This window comes from Neofelis nebulosa, chromosome 7 (assembly GCF_028018385.1).
Source record: "Neofelis nebulosa isolate mNeoNeb1 chromosome 7, mNeoNeb1.pri, whole genome shotgun sequence".
NCBI classification, from domain to species: domain Eukaryota; kingdom Metazoa; phylum Chordata; class Mammalia; order Carnivora; family Felidae; genus Neofelis; species Neofelis nebulosa.
The window spans coordinates 100,578,754-100,596,582 of NC_080788.1; positions in this window are offsets into that span (position 1 = coordinate 100,578,754).

A 17,829-nucleotide genomic window follows, 5' to 3' on the forward strand; every position below is an offset into this window, starting at 1 on the left:
CCTTCGGTTCTGCCCCAAATCTACATTTTCTTCTATTTAGAACCAGGAGACTCAGGCAGAATTTATTTTTAATGAAAAGGGTCATGGGCTCCCAGGCCTTTCCTCAGTAAGAACTCCTACTGTTTGTCCCTGCCCTGGGGTGGGGGTGTATCTCCATGCTAAGGTGACAGAAAGACGGTGCCTGGTGCCTTCGTACTGTATCCACAGAGCCCATCCAGCATGAGCTAGATGAGCAGAACTAGGCCCCAGAGTTCCCATAGGACCTTAGGCAAGTTCTTTAACTTCTCCATGCTATAAAATGAGGATGAGAATATCTGCTTCACTAAGTTGTCAAAACCAAATGAAAGAGAGAAGTACAGAGGTTTCCTGAAGGAAGAGGTGATAAAGAGTCATTAGACACTGATCGCACAATTTTTGAAGAGAGGGGAAAGTCTAGATGCTTCCTTCTCAGTGCTTGGACTCACATCCTTTCCTCTCAGCCCCCAGAGGTTCAGACCCTCAGTACCTCACATTTGAATTCCTGCCACACTTGCTGGGGTGGCCACGATGACTCATCTCCTCCCACTCTGAGCCATCCCATTAATTAGGACTCCTTTGGTTCCAAGTGGCAGGAACCTAAATGAAACTGGCTAAATGTAACCGGAGAGCTCAGAAACAGGTCCCACGTCAGGCTCAGCTGGATCCAGGTGCTGAGATGATGTCATCAGGTGTCTTTCTCGTCCTTTGGCCCTGCTTTCCTCTGCATGGGTTTGATTCTCAGACTCCCCCCGCCCACCTTCAGCAACAGGACAGTGTCGGCAGTGTAAAAGCCTTACACTGGATCTAGTTCGAGATCCCACCCATCCCTGAACCCCAGGATCACTGTACCACAGGGCAAAATAGCAGATCTAAAGGAAATTGAAGTGCTCCCACTAGAAAAAGAAGATTAAAGTCAAAAACACTGATGCCGGTGTGCCTGGGTGGCTCAAGTCGGTTAAGTGTCCAACTCCTGATTTCAGCTCAGGTCGTGATCTTGTGGTTCATGGGATCAAGCATCCCTTTGGGCTCTGCACTGGGCATGGATCCTGCTTGGGATTCTCCCCCACCTCCCCCTCCTGCCCCTCTCCTGCTGACATGCATGGGCTCTCTCTCTGTCTCTCAAAATAAATAAACTTAAAAAAAAAAAAAAAAAAAGGACTGATGCAAACCACATCTTGCCAGATTCATGCATGTAACCTCCAGTTCCTGCACAAAACCCAGAGTGCTCTGGCTCATGATGCTCTTACCAACCCATTAGAAACCACACTCAGCTGCCTGGCTGGCCAGACCCTGAGGAGTCGAGCCCCACCCTACCAATTCCACCTTGTTTTCTAAGCTTTCTCGTGGTTCATCCTGCAGTTTGCATTTTCAAACCTAACCCCACGTCTTTGTTTATGATGTTATTCCTCTGGAATGCCATTGCTCAACTCCTCAAGTAAATAAATCTCGCTCGCCTTTCAAACCTAGTCTGAATTCCATATTGTCTGTGAATGACTTCAGGAAATACTTACCTCTTTCCTCTCAACTCCTATTGCCCTTGTCATCAGCCTCAAATAATTTAGTATTTGACTGTAGGTGAGGCCTTGTGCTAGGGTAGACACTACGTCCTTCATGGACTTTGTGGTTTTAGTGGAGGAAGGAGACCAGAAAATAGTCAATTACCAATCAGACTGAGAAGGTATAAACCACAGGGAGCTAAGGGGAGGAGAGAAGAGGAGGTGAGGCTGGATTCCATGGCTTATTATATGAAAATCTTGTCTCTCAGGGTAAACTAACTTCCCTGGGAGTAGAAAACACCAGTTAGGCAGGCCTCGGTGCCTAGCACAGCACTTGGGAACACGGTAAGTACTCAACAGTGATTACAGATGGATTCGGCATAGCACACAGGTCTGCAGAGAGAAATGGGGCATGGCAGAGGCGTGACTAGTAAAAGCTGGGCTCTCGAGCTTGCCAAAGGCAGCTGAGAAAGCAGCTCCCTGCCGCACAACGGTCAGCAATTGGCTCTGTGCACAAAACAGTGGACTAAACTGTGCCAACCGGTGCCAACTAGCGTCCCCAGGGCTTCCTTCTCCTCAGTCAGCAGCCCCTCGGCCCCAGTGACAGCAGCACTCTCCAAACCAGGAGTGAGATCTAGTGGGCACCGGAGGGCCCGGGAGCCAGATGAATTACACCCTGCGGGCCCGCATCGCCTTAATTTTAGCCCCAGGGGAAGGGTCTTTTCCACTCTCCACTGGGAACACCGTCTTTAAGTTACTGTGTCTACATGTGGCTATTTCAATGTAGACGTAAATTAACTATAATTGAGTAAAATTAAAAATTCAGTTCCTCCGCTACACTAGCTGTGTTTCAAGTGTCCGATAGCCACGTGCAGCTAGTGGCTACTGTATGGGAGAGCAGAGATCTAGAACATTTCTCTTGTTGCCAGAAAATGCTATTAGACAGTGTTGCTCAAGAGCTATGGTCAGCAACCTTCATCCCACGCCATACAACTAGCAGAATGTGCCTTATCTATGCGCCCAAATTTTGGCAAAAGACACACACATCCGAACAAAAAGGGAGAAAATAAAAGTACCATGATAATCACAATTGGTCACGGGTCGTGGTAAACTATGCAGAAGGGATAGGCTGTGGATTAGGTAGCATTCCTAGAGTCTCCTAAGCCATACCTTTACGTCCATCTCTCTCATTCAAGAAAGTGAAATTATAATAATCATGATGATGAGCATTAAGGAATCTACTCCTGAAATCATTGTTGCACCCTATGCTAACTGACTTGGATGTAAATTAAGCAGTAAAAAAATAATAATCATCATGATGATGATAGCCGTAATAGCAGTGGCAGTGGCAATGATCAAGAGAACACTTATTAAGCACTAAACTATGTGCCAGGCACAATGCTAAACATTTTAAGGCACCAGTGGGGTCAATGCTCACAATAAGTCTATGGCATGGATGTCCTTTATCTCCTGTAGCAGATATCATATATGCGTCATATCACTTTGATTTCAGCCACACTTGCAGGGGTTTTATTCTTCCCCAGGGAAATTCATTCCCCTGGGGGGCAATCCTCAACCAATGAGAGATGAGAGTCTGGATTAATGTTACAGGCACCCACCCTCCAGGGGATAATTCTGCGGTACATTTCTGCTCTCTGTCAGGACTGAGCCTCAATTGTCCAGAATAGTAACCAGCGCAGGAATACACTGTATTGATTTTTCCTCCCTGTCTCACTTTTTTTTTTTTCTTACTACATTTCCACTTTCTGAGCTCACCCTCACCACCATGAAACTACATTCATCCAAGGCCTAGACCCAGGCTCTGCTTTGGGGGGGACATTCAAATGAATTCCCCTCCATTTTATGGCCCAGAAATTAGAGATTTGGAAAGGTTAACATTTCCCCAAGTTCCCCTGGCTATCAAGTGGAGATCAAGGATAAGAACTACATCTGTCTTGATTGCAAAATTTAACCCTTAACTACTATCTTATGCAAATTTGAACGTGAGTACTTGAGAAGGAGGCGATTAGAAAGTTCTGAATCAGGGGGCGCCTGGGTGGTTCAGTCGATTGAACATCTGAGGACTTCAGCTCAGGTCAGGATTTCATGGTTTGTGAGTGTGAGCCCCACATTGGGCTCTCTGACTCACGGAGCCTGCTTCCGATCCTCTGTCTCCCTCTCTCTGCCCCTCCTCTGTTTGCACTCTCTCTCAAAAATAAACTTGGAAAGGGGCGCCTGGGTGGCTCAGTCGGTTAAGCGGCCGACTTCAGCTCAGGTCATGATCTCGCGGTCTGTGAGTTCGAGCCCCGCGTCGGGCTCCGGGCTGATGGCTCGGAGCCTGGAGCCTGTTTCCGATTCTGTGTCTCCCTCTCTCTCTGCCCCTCCCCTGTTCATGCTCTGTCTCTCTCTGTCTCAAAAATAAATAAACGTTAAAAAGAAAAAAAAACTGTTAAAAAAAAATAATAAACTTGGAAAAAAAAAAAAACACACACACAAACCCAAGAAAGCAAGTTTTGAATCTGTTCTCATTTGTAGAATAAGTAGATTGTTTGTAAACTTCAAACCTCTGAGTTGCTTTTCTGGAATGAAGAAATCAGTGAACTCTTTCTTTCCTTCACTGTGGTCACTTGGTACCTAGAAAGTGTTCACTTGCACAAAAAAATATTTCCTGGTATCGAGGAGCCTGTGCAAGGAAAATCACAATGAGTCTAACAGGGAAAGTCCAAAAAGGTTTTTCGGTTGTTTTTGTTTTGTTTTGTTTTGTTTTGTTTTGTTTTGTTTTTCAGGTCTTTCAGGAGGGGACAATCCCCTCCCTTTCCAACTGCTCTTCTAACAACTGCTTCCCTGTAACCTCAGAGTCCAGTGACCCTCCAAGGGTCAGAAGCAGGGTCTGGGTGGCAGCGGAGGTTTCCAGCGACTTTGTTCCAAAAGCATTGATCTGAGGAAAGGATGAGAATCTCAGGACAAAGGCCCTTGCAAATGCAGCTTCAAGATTTCACCCAGAGCTTCTTGGAAAGAAATAAGAATGGTGCTCATTTCCTTTCCCCACCACACCCCCCACCCCATTTCCTGTCCCTCCTTCAGAAATATGCAATATCCCACTGGAGCTTGTCACACAGAGCAACAGATACTGCTGCATTTGCATAAGCACACACAGGAGAAAAAGCTTGCTGTTCCAGACTGTCTGCAAAAGCAAACTGTCGCTTTAAGAAAGGGGTCAGCATGACTCCCTGGTGCGTCCCTTCCCTGGACAAAAATCACTGCTCCTACCTGTGGGCTATCTTGGTTTACTTTACAACAGCGGGTCTCAAAGAGTATTCCAGAACTCTTGAGGGTCCTAAGATCCTTTCCGAGGGTCTGCTAGCTCAAAACTATTTTCATAATAATGCTGTGGTATAATTTGCCTTTTCTACTTTCATTCTCTCCTGAGCCTACAGTGGAGCTTCTAGTGCCTACGTGATACTGACGACTGACGACTGATGTCACAGCAGATTGGATGCAAATGCACATGAGAGCCCAGCACTCTCTTGTTAAGCCCAACAGTAAGAGAATTTACAAAAATGTAAAACAATGCCACTTGCCTCTGTGTATTTTTTGGTTTGGGAACACATAGTTATATTTTATAAAAATATGTTATTTATATTAACATGTAATGGGTTTGCTGTTACTTCAACGAATTAATAAGTGCATTATTTTTAAAAATTTGTTTCGATTTCCAATACTACAAATAGCAATAGATACAACCCACATAAGCCAAAGCCTTAATAATTTGAAGGTGTTCTCAATAATTTTATTTTATTTTTATTATTTTTTTAATGCTTATTTATTTTTGAGAGAGAGATGGAGCATGAGCAGGGGAGGGGTAGAGAGAGAGGGAAACACAGAATCCAAAGCAGGCTCCAGGCTCCAAGCTGTCAGCACAGAGCCCGACGCAGGGCTCGAACTCATTAAGCCAAGAGACCATGACCTGAGCCAAAGTCAGCTGCTTAATTGACTGAGCCGCCCAGGTGCCCCAAGGGTGTTCTCAATAATTTTCAAAGTGGAAAGAGGTCCTTGGGTCATAAAGTTTGAAAACTGCTTTGTGAACAGTTTTCTCTTCCACCCCCTATTTTGCAGATGGGGAAATGTGTCATTCAAAATCTTATAGCTATTTAGTGTCAGAGTCATGAGTAGAACATAAGAAAAGATGACTCTAAAGGGCAAGACAGAAATGTTTTAGGTTGTCCCCTAGGAGACTGTTCAAATGTTTTCTAAAAAGACATTCCTGAATTCAGTTTCACAATGAGTGTCTTAAGAGATCATTTTCTGCTAAAAAAAAGGTTAAAAAAAAATCATGGTTCTCTCACAGGCGTAAAATAAGCACATGTTGAAGATTTTATTTAATTCCTTATTGTTAAGGAAATCAGGTAGATGTTACAACTGGTTCAAAACAGAGGTCAAAAAGCAGACACATTTATAGAACAGGAACACTGAAATGAATTTGCAAATTGTATAAAACTGTCTTCTTTTACATGGGGAGAGAGAAGCCAGTTGAACCTCCACTAGACGGAATGTAGTTGCCTATCTAAAGTGGGAAGTATTTCACATAGCTCTCAGTTATCTATAACTCACAGAGTTATAAAACAGCTCAAAGGCAAGAAAAGGTGCGGAGCCCCCATGGAAATGGAACCAGACAACTAGGAAGAGTGTGCCCTGAGCAATGCATAGCTTTCCATCCCGGAACAGGTGTTGCCCCACAACTGAGGCCCTATTTAGGTGCCAGGCACTGACTCAACTTAGGGAGTCAGACAAAGAGGAACTCAGTGTGTGCCCTGCTCTCGAGATCTCACAATCCATTTGTGTTACCCTATTCTTTCTATACACTGAATGTTTGTTTCCCCCCAAATCCACATGTTGAAATCTTAACCCCCACAACGTGATGGTATTTGACGGCAGGGACTTTAAAAGGTGATTTGGTGATGAGAGTGAGCCCTTATGAATGGGATTAGTGCCTTTATAAGAGAGACTTCAGAGCGATTCCTCATTCCTTCCACCATGTGAGGACACAGAGAAAAGACAGCTGTCTATGAACCAGGAAGCAGGTCCTCACCAGACACCCGATCTCCCAGCACCTTGATCTTGGACTTCCCAGCCTTCAGAACTGTGAACAATAAATTTCTGTTATTTCTAATCTACCCAGTCTATGGTATCCAGCCATATGGACTACTGTATTCTGTGATATAACAGCCCAAGTGGACCAAGACGCTATGTAACCCATTACTGAAGTTGGAGACTGTGCTGGTTCTCATACACTGACGAAGTAATTCTTCGGTTCATTTCCATCTTCTATTCCATCTTCCATTTATTGCCTACTGTGTATCCTCCTTAAAGCCCCATCAGATAGGTAATGTTATCCCCTCATTTTACAGATAAGAGCAGTTGAAGAAGTGAAGTCACCTACATGTCCAAGACCTCTCTCAGTAAGACTCGGGAGTCAAACCCTGGTGTATCTGGCTTCGCCTTCACCCTCTCTCCTAGTTCAGGGCTGATCCGGCAGAGCCTCCCTGGCAAAACAGGCATTTTGCAGTAAATATTCACACCAGAAAAGGCAATTAGTTGTGTTGACCCTTGAAAGTCATGGGTCTTTATTAACCCCTGAACTCAGTCCAGAATTTTCAACAATTCTCTGCTCAGTAATAGTAGGACCTCAAAGAGATGTTTTGTTTCCTTCATCTTTTTTGGAGGCTATTCCCAGATGGTATCAGAGAGAAAATTTTACAAAGATATTCTCTCAGAGAGGTGTAGAAATTACAGATGGAGTAAAAAGTTTGGGGTGACAGATGGCTTAGAGCCGGAGTTTGGAAAACCCCAGGCTGTGGGCCAAATCTGGTCTTTGTATGGCCTACAAATTAAAAATGGTTTTTAGGAATGCCTGGGTAGCTCAGTCAGTTGAGCATGTGACTTAGGCTCAGGTCATGATCTCGCGGTTTGTGATTTCGAGCCCCGCATAGGGTCGGTGCTGAGTTCAGAGCCTGGAGCCTGCTTCAGATTCTGTGTCTCCCTCTCTCTCTGCTCCTCCCCCACTCACACTCTGTCTCTCTCTCTTTCTCAAAAGTAAATAAACATTTAAAAAAATTTTTAATGGTTTTTACATTTTTAGATAGTTGGGAAAAGTCAAAAGAAGAAGGCTATGTGTGACTGTGAAAGTTATACAAAATTCAAAATTTCAGGGCCCCCAAATTAAGTTTCATTAGAAAATAGTCACAGCCATTCGTTTTGTATTTTTTGTGCCGGCTTTTGAGCTACAACAGCAGATTTGGGAAGTTAAGACAGAAACTGCATGGCCCTGCAAAAGTAAAAATACCTATTCTTACCGAAAGTTTGCTAACTCCTAGCTTAGAGTGACTTTCTACATGAATGTTGAGAATAATTTCTCAGGAACCCCAAAGTAAGTAGTTCTGGACTTCTACATGGCATGAGCTAAATGTGGCAGGTTTCAGAATTATTTGGTTGCAGGGGGTAGTTCTGTTATTGCAGCACTCTTGGTGAGAGGGTAAACCCCACTAGAAGCTTTAAGTTGTCATCTGAGTGTCACTTTGGGAAGGTTCTCCGCTGGGTTTCCTGCCGTGGGCACCACTATCACTCTGTTCCTCTTCTGTTTTATGTCCTGTGGAAGCTCCACTTGCATTTACCATTAATTACAATAATGAAAATTAAGTGGTGCCTCCTGTGTGGGAATTTTCCAGTCCCTGACAAGAAGCTTCCAAATAATTCTTTTTCAAGAGCACCCTCTGCTGGTCACTTCTCAGAAAGCACCACGTCATCGCATCTGCAGGTGGGTTTTGCCACCAGGAAAAAGCCAAAGGCAGGTTTTTCACAGCACACGGCCATTAACGTCTGAAGATAGAGAATTCCACTGTCGAACTTGGTGAGAGAATAAAACTCCTTTTGAATGCACACGAATAATCTCCTAGTTGGATAGAGAAGCCTGGGGAACACAAAGTCTTGTTGACCATTGGCTTCCCAAACAACCTGTCAATAAGGCAAAGCTGAGTTTATTACTTAACCCCCATAAGGAAGACTGATAGGGTCTCAATAGGAAAAGGGGAAGTTCTGATTAAGACTTTGAGGTCTGCTTTTAGGTAGATTTTTTTTAAGTGTGTGTGTGTGTGTGTGTGTGTGTGTGTGTTTTAAGTAATCTCTACACCCAACATGGGCTCAAATTTCAACCCCCAAGATCAAGAGTCACGTGTTCTACCGACTAAGCCAGCAGGTGCCCCTAATGTAGATGTTTTAATGTTATGGGAAGGAGGTTTGGTTAGGACTGGGTAAGGATTACGGTTTAACAATTTACAACTAGGGGACACAAGATAAGTAAGGTAAATCTAAGAATGTAAACCATCTGCTGATGATTTAACAAGACTTTCCACAATTTCTCCAGTGAAACCAAGTTTTGCAACTTTGCTTTTCCAAGGTAAGAGTCTGTGCTAGTAAAGTTATGCTAATGAAGGTCATAGAACAGTGAGGGCACCTTAATGTAGACAATAAACTGTGGGGCTTGGGATAGGTGGTTTGGGCTCTCAGCTTCTCAAGATGGGGACTGTTGTCTAAGAAGCCCAGCATGGATGGGATATGCGCGAAGCCAGTGCCCGGGTGACTTGACACAAAATGTTGGGCCAGTTCTGGGCTTCCAGATTTGTTAGGGTTTTTCTTTTTTATGTTTATTTATTTTGAGGTAGAGATAGAGTTCTGGTAACAATTTTTCATGTTTAGATACGGGACTCTGTGGATACGAGGTAGCCCATGAAGGAAACCAGAATATGTCATCCTAAAATATGCCTCTTTGACATAAAAATTATTTTGAGTTGAAAGCAAACCCTGGGGAAAAACTCCCCCTTTTCTGGGCTATAAGCAGGAAATAAATTCTTCTTTTTCTGGAGTCACACTCCCATCAGCCTTGCGATGGCTTCGGAGGAATTTGCAAACAAATCTTATTAAACTAGCCCTTATCTTCCAAGGACTACCTAGCCCTAGTTGGATTACCCCTAGCCCAAATCCCTTTGTCTTGTCAATTCTTCACAAATTTACTGTTTCTTTGTCTAAATGATATAAAAGCTTCCCGATCTGGTCACTCTACTCTCTTGTAAAGATTCTCATGTACATGTAAATATTTTTAAAAATGTGTATGCTTTGGGGTGTCTGGGCGGCTCAGTCTGTTAAGCTTCTGACTCTTGATTTCAGCTCAGGCCATGATCTCAGGGTCATGGGAACGAGGCCCGAGTCAGGCTCTGTGCTGAGAGCCTGCTTGGGATTCTCTCTCTTCCCCTCTCCCCTGCTTGCACTCTATCTCAGAATAAAAATAAACATAAAAAAGAAAAAGGTGTATGCTTTTCTCCTGTTAATCTGTCCTTCAGCTTAATTTTCAGACCCAGCCAGGGATGCTAAGAGGGTAGAGAAAAACTTTGTTCTCTCCAGCACCTGCCAGGAAAAGAATTGATCTCCATAGGCTGCTGCAGTGCTGGTTAGTCATGTAAGTGTCTGCATTGGGCCCCGAGGGGGCCTAGCACACAGGGGCTCCACAGAGGTCCTCACTTCAGAGTTACTGAAGGTGCACAGGGGACAGGACCCAGGCCTGGCTGGATGTGGGGAGAAGTCAAGGAAACCTGCAGAGTTGACACTAGAGCTGAGATTCATGGGCTGGTGGGAACTCCGCAAACTCGGAAAGGAGGGGCCGAGGTGGGGGTGGGAGGTGGGGGCAGGCCTCCCAGGCCCAGAGACAAGAAACTCCCGTGCTCTGGGAATGGCAAATGGTTCTGTGTATTTGGACTCCAGTGTGCTTTGGCAACAATGCAGGGAAGAAGTCTGGGGCCAGGTGCTCAAGGGCATGGTTTGCAAAAGTGAACTTTATCCAGGGCAGGTGGTAGCTGAAAAAGTTTTTGCGGTGGAGCGCCATGATTTGATTTGTTATTTAAAATCTACTTCACCTGCAGAGCAGCAGCGGGCAGGTGCAGAAAGGACTGACCAGCCTAGAAGCTGTTGTTGGAATAGACTTCTCTATTTAGAGAAGGGCCTTCTCTAAAAACGTGGCTTTGAGGGTGCAAGGGGGAAAGATTCAGGAGCAAAGGGCAGAATCACCGTGCCTTGCTGACCCACCGAATGTGTACGAGGAAGAGGGAAGGGTTTCTGGCTTGGATGATACAGCAATCGGCTGAGATAGGACATGCAGGGAAACAAGTGGGTTACTATGGAAGGTGAAGGGTGAGAATTTGCCATCCTCCAAATAAGCCCCTTTAGCATAAAGATTATTTTAAGAAAGAACAGACGGAGGAGGAGCTCTGAAAACAGAGTAGAAGTTACCCTTTTGTAAGGGAAATTTACATTTAGGAAAGAAATCTACATTTGTGAGGGTTTCTCTTCCAGAGACAGATGAGTGAATCCTAAGAAACTCTCATCAGTGGAGAAGCCACTGACTTAAATCTGTGTAATAAACCTTACTCTCTGGGCACCTGGGTGGCTCAGTCAGTTAAGTGTCTCACTCGGTTTTGGCTCAGGCCGTGATCTCACAGTTTGTGGATTCCAGCCCCACATTGGGCTCTGAGCTGACAGCATTGAGTTTGCTTGGGATTCTCTCTCTCTCTCTCTCTCTCTCTCTGTCTGTCTCTGTCTCTCCCCCACTCATGCGCACGTGTGCGTTGGCACACACACTCTCAAAATAAATAAACTTTTTTAAAAATTAAAAAAAATAAGCCTTACTCTTATTGACCAAACTTTTCCTGGTCGACCCCCCTACAATTGGCCTTCCCCAAACCCTTTTTTGTTCTTAGCTGATGGTCGTATTTAGGTCTGAATTCTAAGCTACCTCTTGGAGAGTTTCTCATTTTACCCTGGGTGTGTCCCATGTATACATGAGATATACATGCTAAAAACCTGTTCATTTTTCTCTTGTTAATCTGTCTTTTGTAACAGGGGACCCCAGCCAAGAATTTAGAAGGGTAGAGGGAAAATTGTTTTTCTCTCCTACCAAAGGTGATCTGTTCAGCTTTGGACATGTTGGCTAAGAGGTACAGAGGCGGGGGCTAGCCCAGGGAATGCAAAAATAGAGCTCTTCTGAGAGGCAGGGATGGAACGGATAGTTAGGCTGCCTCGGCAGGTAGGAAGCTGAAGCATAAAATAGCTGAAATCTGCATAGTTGTCAGTATAAGTGGAGAAGAGATGATGCCCCCAGAAGGAAAACAGTGATACTGGACAGGAAACCTGAAAGGACCCCATTAGAGGAAAAGCTATTTTTTCCCCTTTGCCTCTTTTCCAGCTTGTATTCTAGCCAGGACCTGCACCCCCACCCCACTCTAGCCATGCCTTATAATGTACATAGCATTTGTCCTCTTTGTAAGGGACAGGAGTGAATCATTTCTCTAGGGTAGAATACATCTAAGGAAGGACCAGGTGAGAATGGCCAGAGGAAAGAAGCTATCATGCATATTTCAGACTGCTGGTGCTAAGACATCTTCACGAAGTCAAGATCTCTGGCTTCAGGGAATAACTGACTTACAATGGACACCTGGACCTTGTCCTCATTCTGCCCAGTTTCCGGATGCCTGAGAGGACACATGCACCAGACCACAATCATCACTAAAAAACCCCAGAGCCCAAGCAAGCATGAAACTCTTTTCCTTTCCAAGTGTCCCAGATGCTGTGTCTGTATGTCTCTCTGTATATATCTTCAGTAAACTCTCCCTTCACCTCCTGCTGGCTCCTGTTTGCTTTCCATCCTGCACAAAGCCAAGGACCCTCTTGGCTGGTCCTGTGGGCACCCGCTCTGGGTCCTTGGACTTGGCCTGCTGGCATCAATACCTATGCGGAAATGTCAATGGCTGAGCCAAGCGAGACTGTTTACACGTTCCTATGCCTCTCCCCGCAGGGATGGCAGTTCTTTCCAGAGGACCAGAGAAGCCTCTTAGGGCACCTGCACACATCTGAGGACCTCATGCCACCCGCCCAGTGGAGAGGGCCTTGACAACGTAGAAGACCATGCTGAGAAAAAGGAAGGAAACAGACTACCCCACCTCATAGGACGGATAGAGGAGGACAGAGAAGGTAATTAGTTTTTATGGAACGGAGAATTTGACCTATTTCTTCCTCTGAATTTAATCAACTCAATGCCTGAAAGATTGGGAGACGATAAAGTGGAAAGGAAATTGTTCAAATGAAGGCAGCCTCTGTGGGGATCCAGTTGTGCCTGCTTCAGGAAAAGGAGCTGTGCCTCGCTGTTGCTCAGGTCTCAGCGGCTGAACCAGAACAAATGGTCTTGCAGGGAGCCAGGGGAAAGTCTGAGTTAGAAACTCCTGTGCAGAGGAGGTCAGCTCACGGGAGTGCACCAAGTTCAAGGACAGCTGCTCTCAGTCTTGAGCACGTCATCTCTGGGACTTGTTAAAACACAGATTGCTGGCCCCACCGTCTGGAGTGGGGCTGGAGAACTGCATTCTTAACAAGTTCCCAGGTGATGCTGATGCTGTTGGCCTGGGGATCCCCCTTTGAGAACCACTAGTATATGAGATTCCCCAAAGGGTGATGAACGTGCCATCACTCAAGATGATTGTAGAAAGCCCACAGATGAATGTAACGTAACAGTTATGCATATATTTTCATGTGTATTCAAAAGTACCACTTGTGGGGCACCTGGGTGGCTTAGTGGGTTAAGTGTCTGACTCTTGATTTCAGCTCACAAACTGTGAGATCATGACCTGCATTGGGCCCCTCACTGATAGCAAGAAACCTGTTGGGATTCTCTCTCTCTCACTCTCTTTGTCCCTCTCCTGCTTGTGTGCACTCTCTGTCTCAAAATAAATACATAAACTTTATTTTTAAAAAAGTACCACTTGCATATAAAATTCGTGAATTTAAGAATATTTTTGTTTCGAACAAGGCTAAAGTGGGCATAAATGAAACGTGACCAATTTAAATAAAAATGTTAAAGAAGTAGTGTAGGTAAAAATAATACAGGAAAATTCAGAAAGTGGTATGCAAATGACTAATATTTACTAACTATGAGACTGAAAAGAAAGCAATTTTACATTTGTACTTACCACGTAGCTAGAGGTCAGGGTGGACGTTCGAAGTTAACAACCAGAAGGGCACGGATACTGCCCAATCAGAACGGTCACGGCCAAAAGCAGTCAGTTCTGCCATAGAGGCGAATGCAGCTAAATGTTATCCCAGGTAGAGTAGTCAATTGGGTCCCTGTTTTACAGATGAAGTTAAGAGCACTTGTTTTCCAAGATCACAGTCAAATTAGGGGCAAAGCTACGACTGGAACCTATAGCATCACAAAGAACAGCAATACGTTGCCAGGGCACTCACAGGGACAGCTGTCCATATTTGTGTTAACCCTGTTCCCTTCCTCCACCACCCAGGAAATAAAGGGGCTTTTCCCATTGTACCTGCCCTGGGCCCTCCTTCCTCTCCTGTAGATGACCCAAGCTCTCCACAGGGCTCATTAGCCCACGCTTATATAGCCATATACAAGCCCTGCCTATAGATTTTTTAGATTGCACTTGGTCAGCAAATATTTCATGAGCCCTGCTCTGTGCCTGAACACTGTGCTAACTAAGGAGGATTCAAAAGCAGTAAGACACAAACACTACCCTCAAGGAGTTCACCGTCTAGTAATGGGGACAGATAAGAAGTAATTACATGGAATGGCGATATGGTGAGGGAAGTTACAGGTGTGGAAGGGACACCTAACCCCACCAACTGGAGAGAAGGTGATCCAAGGCTCCCCCAAGTTGGTGATCTGAGTCAGGAAGACAGCCAATGGGGGAAGGATAGGAGGCTACTCTAGGCTGAAAGAGGAATGAATGCAAAGGAGCAAAGAGAGGAGACTAATGTTGGTTCAGTGTGGTTCAAGCACTGAGCATGAGAAGCAGTGATAAGAAAATAATACAATGTGTACTGTGTGCCAGGCACCGGTGCAAGCACTCTACATACATGTATACACACATGCATTTTTTGTATATTCATATGTACATGTATATGTACATGTTAATTACGTACATGTGTACATGTGTATACACATAAAGTATGTGTGATATAGGTCTGTTGCTGCATACAAATTCATGTGCATTACATGTATACACATATGTACATGTATGCACGTATAATATATGTATAATATACATTGGTGCATATATTGATTAAAATTTAATCTTTACAAGCCTATGAGGCAAGTGCCATTATTATTCCCATTTAACAGATCCAGAAACTGAGGCATGGAAATTTTAATAATTTTCCCAGACCTGAGGATATTTGAGAATAAACAAATATATGGCAATTAAAACCATAGGTATAAATAAGAATGCCGGGGAATGTTTGACCATAGAGGGAAAATGGCTGCAAATAATTCCCAAGACAAACTAGGAGGCAAATATTCAAAATTTGGGGGGCATAAAGAAGGGAACATCAGCCACAAATAACATGAACCCCCATATCTTGGCTGAATCTCAAAACAGCCTCTCACAAACATACTTTTAAATTTCCACATTAGGATACATATGTAGTGAGAGAGGGAGAGAAAAGTGTTAATTTGGAATATGTTAAACATTTAATATGTACCACAAATTTTACAAGGCTTTGCATTCCTTGATTTTCAAAATAAACCTAAAACCTCAAAAACTGGAAAAGGTCTGACTTCCCTCAATTTCAGAGAGGCCCTGAATGGGAAGTCGGGGTTTTAAATGTGTCCTCAATATCCCTCCCAAATGGCTGATTCCTTCACTGCTCCAGTCCTGAGAGGTGTTCTCTTCCAAGAATAGTCTCTTTGAGGCTGGATGACCTCCCTCTAGCACTCCCCTGAGTGCTTTTGGATCTCTGGATTCTCTTGGGTCCCTCTCCCCACCCCTCCCCCCCTTTTAAGCCAGAATAAGTATCAGCAATTACCAATTCTTGGGTAAAAATGTACCAAGGTCAAAGAACATGTGAATTCTAATTCAAGGGCTTTTTCATTTGCTCGTTCAAGATGTCTGAGCATTCATTATAATTCAGGTAAGATACTCAGACTGCCAAATGAAATTTGGCAACAATAAATAGAGCTGTGGTTTTCTTTTGTTAATCAGATTTTTCCATGATTCTCTATAATATAGAGTTCAAGGGGATTTTTGTTTTGTTTTTAAATGTTTATGCATATATTTTGAGAGAGAGAGAGAAAATGAATGAGTGGGGGAGGGCAGATAGAGAGGGGGGAGAGAGAGAATCCCAAGCAGGCTCCATGCTCAACACAGAGCCCTACACAGGGCTTGATCTCACGAGTGTGAGATCATGACCTGAGCCAAAATCAAGAGTTGAACATTTAACCAACTGAGCCCCCCCCGCAGGTGCCCCTTGCTTTTGCTTTTAAAACTGAGATATGATATATAACATCGTGTAAGTTTAAGATGTGTAACTGAACCAAAGGAGAGTTTGTCTACCTGATATGCAGCGTGCCAGTAAAAACTGACACTGATCTTTTGCAGGGAAGAAAGACAACATGTTTATGGGTATGGCATCACCCAGGAGAAGAGGGGGCTAATGCTCAAAAGTCCTGAACTCCCTGATGGCTTGCAAACTGAGGGTTTTAAAGGGTTAAGTTTGGACAGGGATCTTTTGAGAAGGTGGATGCTGTTGATTGGATGCTCATGATGTCATGCTAGCAGGTGCTCTGGTACGGCTTCGTCTGGTCCCTTGAGGTCTCTTCCATCTCAAGAGACTTGAAATCTGAAAAAATGTCTCTATTCTTTATGTTAGAGAACTCATTAGGTACACTTGGTGATGATATCACTAGGGTAATGTGCTGGTTAATAACTTGTAAGCTTGTGGGGTTGCAATTCCTACAGGTTCCTTGTGCCTGGGGCAGATAAGACCCCTGGTGTTAATTCCTCCATCTGAAAGGACAAGATGGATCCTGGCTTCAGGTGTATAGGATATGTTGGTTTGGTGCATTTATATATTGCAATATGATGAGCAAACACCTCTATCATGTCACATAATTATTAGTTCTTTTTTTGTAGCGAGAACAATTAAGATCTAGCCTCGTAGCAACTTTGAAGTTTATAATATGGTATTATTAAATACATTCACTATTCTGTGCATTAAATCTCCAGAGGTAATTTATCTACTAGCTGCAGATTGTACCCTTAAACAACATCTCCCTAACTTCCCCACCCCCACCCCCTGGTAACCACCGTTCTACTTTCCGTATATATGAGTTTGGCATTTTGAGATTCCAATGTAAGTGATACTATCCGGTATTTCTCTCTGTGTCTGACTTACCCCACTTTTAGGGCTAAACTTGTAAGAATCCATAACAATCAATTAAACTAAGAGCCCAAAGCCCTGAGTTTTGTTCCCACCTTTGCCAGTAACACCGTGTAGCCAATCCAATGGTATCCTTGCTTTTTTTTTTTTTTTTTAATTGAAGTACTTCAACTCAGCAATTGTGTGTTGAAAGCTTACTATAAGGCTCTGGGTTAGCCTTGGGAAACCACTGGGAAACTCATGGGAAAGTCCTTGAGCTGAGGAAGTTTAACATCAGGTAGGGGTATGATGGCACAGATACAGTGATCATTATACAATGCCAAGAGGATGACAGTCGATCTGTGTCCCATGGGGCCTCACCAAGCAGGTAAGAAATGTCCTTAACTTGTTGTATTAAGAGTTGCATCTTGGGGCACCTGGGTGGCTCAGTCGGTTAAGCATCCGACTTCGGCTCAGGTCATGATCTCGCGGTTTGTGAGTTCAAGCCCCACGTCGGGCTCTGTGCTGACAGCTCAGAGCCTGGAGCCTGTTTCGGATTCTGTGTCTCCCTCTCTCTCTCTGACCCTCCCCCGTTCATGCTCTCTATCTCAAAAATAAATAAACGTTAAAAAAAATTTTTTTTTTAAAAAGAGTTGTATCTGAACGGCCTTGAAAGATCAAAAGGTTCGGGGCGCCTGGGTGGCGCAGTCGGTTAAGCGTCCGACTTCAGCCATGTCACGATCTCGCGGTCCGTGAGTTCGAGCCCTGCGTCGGGCTCTGGGCCGATGGCTCGGAGCCTGGAGCCTGTTTCGGATTCTGTGTCTCCCTCTCTCTCTGCCCCTCCCCCGTTCATGCTCTGTCTCTCTCTGTCCCAAAAATAAAATAAAAAATGTTGAAAAAAAAATTTTTTTAAAAAAAAAAAAGAAAGATCAAAAGGTCTTTGGAAGATGAACATAATGAGGGGAGGTAAGGAAGGGAAGGTGGGCAGCAAGCACAGCATCTTGGTGGATGGAACAGCATAAGCAAAGGCACAGAAGCAGAGAATTCTGGGAATTATTTAGGGCCGTGCTTA